Below are 6,028 nucleotides of genomic sequence, written 5' to 3' on the forward strand. Positions count from 1 at the left end.
TAATAATTTTTTTTTTGAATTTAACCCATTTCTTTGTTATTGCAGAGGACCCCCCTTCGCTTCAGTGTCCTCATCCTTAGTATAAGACTAGGCATACATTGAGATCACGAGCAGTTGGTGGAACATCTACAGAGGGGGGAAATGATGAAGAAATCGATGTTCCACTTGGTCTTTTCATAGCTTCAAAGAAAAAATAAAGAAAGAAATGATTGTAATCTAACTTATTTGATAATGACTGATTTTTATGTGTTAGTGAATGTAGTTATGTGCTAATTAATGGTTATGGATGATATGTGTTAATTAATGTTGATGAATGTTGCGTGTTAATTAATGTTAATCAATGTTATGTGTTAATGAATGTTATGTGATATTAATGAAGGAATGCTATATTTTATTAATGGTAGAAATAATTAATGAATGAATTTTATAAGATGTTAACGGGGAATTTAGAGTGATGTTAAGGGGGGGGGGGAGGGGCCAAATGAGCTTCCACCTTCACGCGGTTGGCCCTGTTAAGTAGATAATATTAAACTATTCTTGAAACCAAGTGAAGCTCAACAAGGTAACACACTTTTCAATATTTCATTATGTTGCACAATTAATCTTATTGAATAATGTATATTGAATCTTAATTGTAGGGTCCAAGTGGAGCCAACATGAACAACAACACCACAAGTTGTTGGGTATAATGAACTCCCATATTGTCTTGTCTATACACGAACAATATGAGTTTCTTCTAGTGTTGATATCCAAGGTACCACTGCAAAAGTTATGAATATGCCTCATCCTTGTAAGTTTTTTTATTACTTGTAAGTAATGAATATGCCTCATCCTTGTAAGTTTTTTTATTACTTGTAAGTCATGAATATTGCTCTTTAGTTGATTAAAATTAAATGAAAATCTTTAATGAATACACAAAACTATATACATATGCAGGTGCACCATGGTTGAGATGGTCCAACTCCCTAGTCTCACTCTATGACTAAGCTCATGTCATATCTAAATCAAAGACATCTCAAATACATGGTTGGTGGAAAGCTGCAAAATGCCATTTTCATACATAAGCAAGACATACACAATTGGGCAAAATCACTAAGAGAACGGTAAAAAGTGTTTGAGATTGTATCATGGATGCTTTTAAGGATTGTATCATGGATGCAAAAAATCTCTTCATTAATCCTTGACTCATGATTGTTATAATACTTTTTTAGACTTTTCATGTCATTTGTTGCACTTCTTCACTATTTTGGACTGAGTTTCAACTATGAATTTGCCTTGACTTATGACTGTACCTAGCTTTGTCCTATCTTTGTAAGCTTCCTCTTTGAATTGTGGTTGTAGCTTTGATAATACCTTTTTAATGTTGCACTATTTGTAAGGAGGACAACTCCTAATGCATGTTGCAAATTGTGTTCTAGTGACTGAGACTAACCTAATGCATCTCAGAATGGCATAAATTGCCAGGATGGAGATATAGCAGATGAGTTCAAGATTATTGTTGTAGAAATTATTTGATTTCTGTGCTTGAAATTTATGTATATACACTATTTATAATCTACTCTATATTTCTTACTCAGCTACTCCTATTGCTTTAAAATGAAACGTGAACTGATGAATTGTATTCTATAGATGACCAGTGCCTTTCTTCATTGTTCAATTGAAATAACCCTAAATTACCCAAATGAAACCAGTAAAATATTTGAAAGCATACTAGAAGACAACACAAATTTTAGGCTCAAAGTTAATGGTCTGTATATTTATATTCAGTTTGGAAAATCTTACGAAACTTAGATAGTTTTCTGTGAAACACTAGAAAAAATGCAGATAAATTTTTGCAGAGTTTCTTTACAAACTCTTGTGATCATTTTTCCTCTATCCTGGTATCCATTTATAACATTATGGATGCATACAAGCTTCGGACATCCCTAAGGAAAATTAGTTACAACCATAGCTTCTTTCAAGAAGTAGTTACAAGTCTTTTTCTGTCTCAACGACCTTTTCGGTTGGTAACTCTTCTGCAACATCTTCTAACTGTCCCGAAGCATCTTCCAACTATTCTGGAGCATCTTCCTCTTGCACCACATACCTTTTGGTCCACTCTTGGGACACATCATCAGTAGGCAATGAGTAGCCAACAATCTTTTTCTCTGACTTAAGTAACCTTTTCCAAGAGTTTCTTATTTTCCTTACCTCTGATTCCAAAAAACCGTAATGTGATTTTATCTTTTCTATCTCCTCAATTGTTTTAATGAATAGAGAGGTGTCATCTTTGTTAACAATTTCATTTACCCTCAAAGACAAAATAGCTCCCAGCTCATCAAGCCATACCTGTTTGTCCTTCAACTAATTTTGGCTGACAAAACCCCCAGGAAATAATTCAAATTTATGCTCAGTATATTCTTTCCTATACAAGTTAGCTTTCCTCTCTACATTGGCTCTTCCTTATGCTAACTTGGTCAAACCTTTTGCCAACGCACATGTGGATTTGATAGTAACATTAGATCCTGCTTCATCATAGGATGCACACATAAGTTCTAAATCCACTTCTCTTGGCATCCACTTATTCAAAATAGGCTCTAAAATAGCCTTGTCCTCATTTAACTCACATAGAGTGTCTAAAATTCTTTTCATATTAGTGTGCACAGTGGGGGCCTCTACTGTATCAGCAAAACTCAAAATGGTGGCCTTTACCTTCTCTTCATACTTACTTGCAAACAAGGCTTGAGCCTGTTTCATTTTTTCCAACTCATGTTGAAAAGTCTTAGCTAGTTGAAAACCAGAAGGCATAGGAGAAGGGGGGAATTCTATAATAGGATTGGGAGGTGGAGGTCTTGCTGGAGAAGAAGAGATCGCCAAGGTAGAGGACTCACCTCCTTGGTGTTGTCCTACCAACTGACTCTGAAGTCTAGCAATAATAGTATCTTTGTTGGCTACCTCCTTTTTGGCTTCATTATAAGCCTTTAAAATTGTCTCCAACTTGACTTGGAGATCAACTTTTTCCTTTGCTTCTTTCTTTGCTACTACCACATTAAACTTTGCAGTTTCTAAGATTGTATTGGCAGCTTCTACCACCCCTGTATCCTGGACTCTTTGTACTACCATACCTCCTAGAAGATTAGATCCCGAGGTATATTTCCTTCTTCTACTTTCATCCCTTTTGAGGGACCACATGACCAGAGAAGCATTATCTTTGCTAAATGTCACTCCCTTCATTGGCTTGGTTTCTTTTCTAACTACTTCAAGAACCAATGCATATGTTATATCCCATTCAGGGAGGATTAGAACACCAGCCTTTGACACCATCTCTCTTCCAGCTTCAGGAGTGATAGCTTTAAATTCAGCCATCATTTCTTATTTAACCTCTTCTTCCACTGAATTTGTATCTTTGTGAGGCTGCTCACTCAATCTCTTTTCACATCTAGCCTTGAATTGTTCAATGTTTTGTTTCCATACAAATTGCATGAAAGTCCCTGTTGTGACAAAATTGTTGTCAACTAGAAACTCTTCACTAGCTTGTTTGACAGTGAGGTCTAATTCCTTTCCCTTTAGCTCACCATCAGTTATATTCATTTCAGCACTAGGTGGCTCTTCTGACATTCCCTCTTGGGTCTCATCATAGGTGTATGCAATTTCACCGAGACTCCCTAATTGTAGCAATTGTTCGGCCACTGCTTTCTCATCTCCTATGTGAATAGGGGATTGAGATGGAGAGTATTGAGGCTCATCAGTTTCAACTTCCTTCCCTACTCTTTTCCTTTTAGGGGAATCTTGAATATCAATGACATCTTCAATGCCCCTTTTTCCTCTTGAAGTGGAAGGCTCACTTGTCACTGGCATCATCACAATATATTTATATTTTTTATGCATCATATAATTACTAGGTGGGATAGCCTTAGCAAAGGCAGGCTTAGCTAAGACCAATTTAGCCCTATCAGGATCATTTTGCATTATAGCCTCCCTTTTTTCTTTCAGGGTTTGCATTAGGTCTTCAAAATACAGAATTAAGAATTTAACCTTCTCTTCAAAAGGGGTAAAACTAGAAAGAGGGTCATAGATAGAATCAAATTGATGAATAAAATCAAGTCCTCTTTTGTATGCAACCCACTAATTCCTGCTCGTCTAAGCTGGATTCATTTCTAATTAAATCTTCAGGAAATTGAAATTGGTGAGGCCTACTTTTACATACTGCCCTCTTTCTGAACATACCATTGAAGAAATCCTCAGGGTCTACACACCTTGAAACTACAGTTGACAACATATACGGCTTAAAGAATTCTTCAAAGTATTTACAGCCACCTTTGGTAATTACAAAATGATGGGCCATGGTAATAGTTGGGAAAATGGTCCCTTTACCCCTATTGGTCAGCTCGGCCTCTTGTACTCCTCCAATATGTCTCAACACTTCTACAATCCCTATCTTCAATGGGACCTAATAGGGCAGTAGATAGGGGGTTCCTCTGAAGCCATATACTCTGAAAACAATAGAAACAGGGTACAAATACATGTCTCCCTAGTTGTGAACAATCTTGATATCTTCTGCAAACACTTTAGGCCTAAGGAATTCCAAAAGAGCCTTAGGAATCCTAGGGTTTTCTACACATAAAAGAACTCTAATCTTAGATGCAAAGCATCTATCAAACTTCAGAAAACTAGCATCCTCTCTATCCCAAGATAGAACAGTGCTCCAAAGTTGCACAGGCATCTCCTCTTTATCTTTAACCTTGACCAAATCCATATCTTTTACAAAATAATCAGCACCTTTGAACAAAAACATGTGCATTAACAGGGAGTACCATCCAAATGGCCTATCCACCTTACCATTTTTAATCCCTACAAGCCCTGCACGAATAGCATTAGTGAGGTATGGGGCAAAATCAAATGTTATTGCCAGGGAAGGGTTTAGAATTTGGGCAATCATTAGCATATAATGGGTTGGCATATGTTTCTCAACATCTTCTCCAAAGATCTGACATAGTGTCCAATACATACCCTTAGCTCTTAAAGTAAACAAATTCAGGGAAAATGGTTCCATTGTATTGGGGCCTACAACTGTTAACCCTCCTATTTTAACAAAGAATTCTCTCAATGGGCCACTCCTAAGATGATCTCTTTGTGCATTGTAGACTTGAGCTAATGCTTCAAAATCAATAGGCTCAAGATAATTTGAAGCTTCACTAAGCTTGAAAACATTTCTAAACTCATCATCTTTGATTTCAACTAGGGCCGATCCCTTTATATTTCTGATACATTTGGCAGCAGGGTCATAATTCTATGCGATTAGGGTCAACAAATCTACATCCATGAACACACCAAGGACCACAAGCTTCCCCACATCCAGTTTCCAGATGCTATTCAAAGGGGCAGGGGCATGTCTTTGACCAAAACCAACTTTAAAAAGACTTAGACCTGATATCCCTATTTCGGGGTCCCTTAACCAATTTCCTTTGTCATATAGGCCATCCCCAATTTTCAAACGAGGGTTTTTTTGTACTAACTCTTTGGCCCTAGCCCCAACATTAGTTGACATGGTTAACTGCTCTAGAAAGTCATCACAGATGTTTCTATCCTGATAGTTCACCTTTCCTATCAATTCCTGTCTGGGTGCCATTTTGAAAGTATGCAACTATGCCAATTATCAATCAAAGCAGTTCTTTAACAGAACAAAACCACAATTCAACAATTTTCAAGCAATGGGTAAGCAAAGAACAAGAAAACCTGATTTCGGCTTGAAAAATTTTGCTCTGCACCAACTTTCTCTGCAACAACTTCTTTGAAATGATACCTTCATTCAATTGATGCGAGAGTATATATGGCAATTGGGCTTCTTAACTATGATATTAACACCGCATGCTTCAGTCATCCCTTAATGTCGCATGCTTCGGTTGTCCCTTCAGAATTGAATTCATGAAAGAATTTAAAAATTTGGCTCCAACGGGTCAAAACTATCCTGAGTATTTTTTCTTTTCGCTATTTCGCAGAGCATAAAACCCTTGCATGTTCATCTAGTGAAGTCACGCCAACCATCCGA

This window comes from Cryptomeria japonica, chromosome 2, assembly GCF_030272615.1.
Source record: "Cryptomeria japonica chromosome 2, Sugi_1.0, whole genome shotgun sequence".
NCBI classification, from domain to species: Eukaryota; Viridiplantae; Streptophyta; class Pinopsida; order Cupressales; family Cupressaceae; genus Cryptomeria; species Cryptomeria japonica.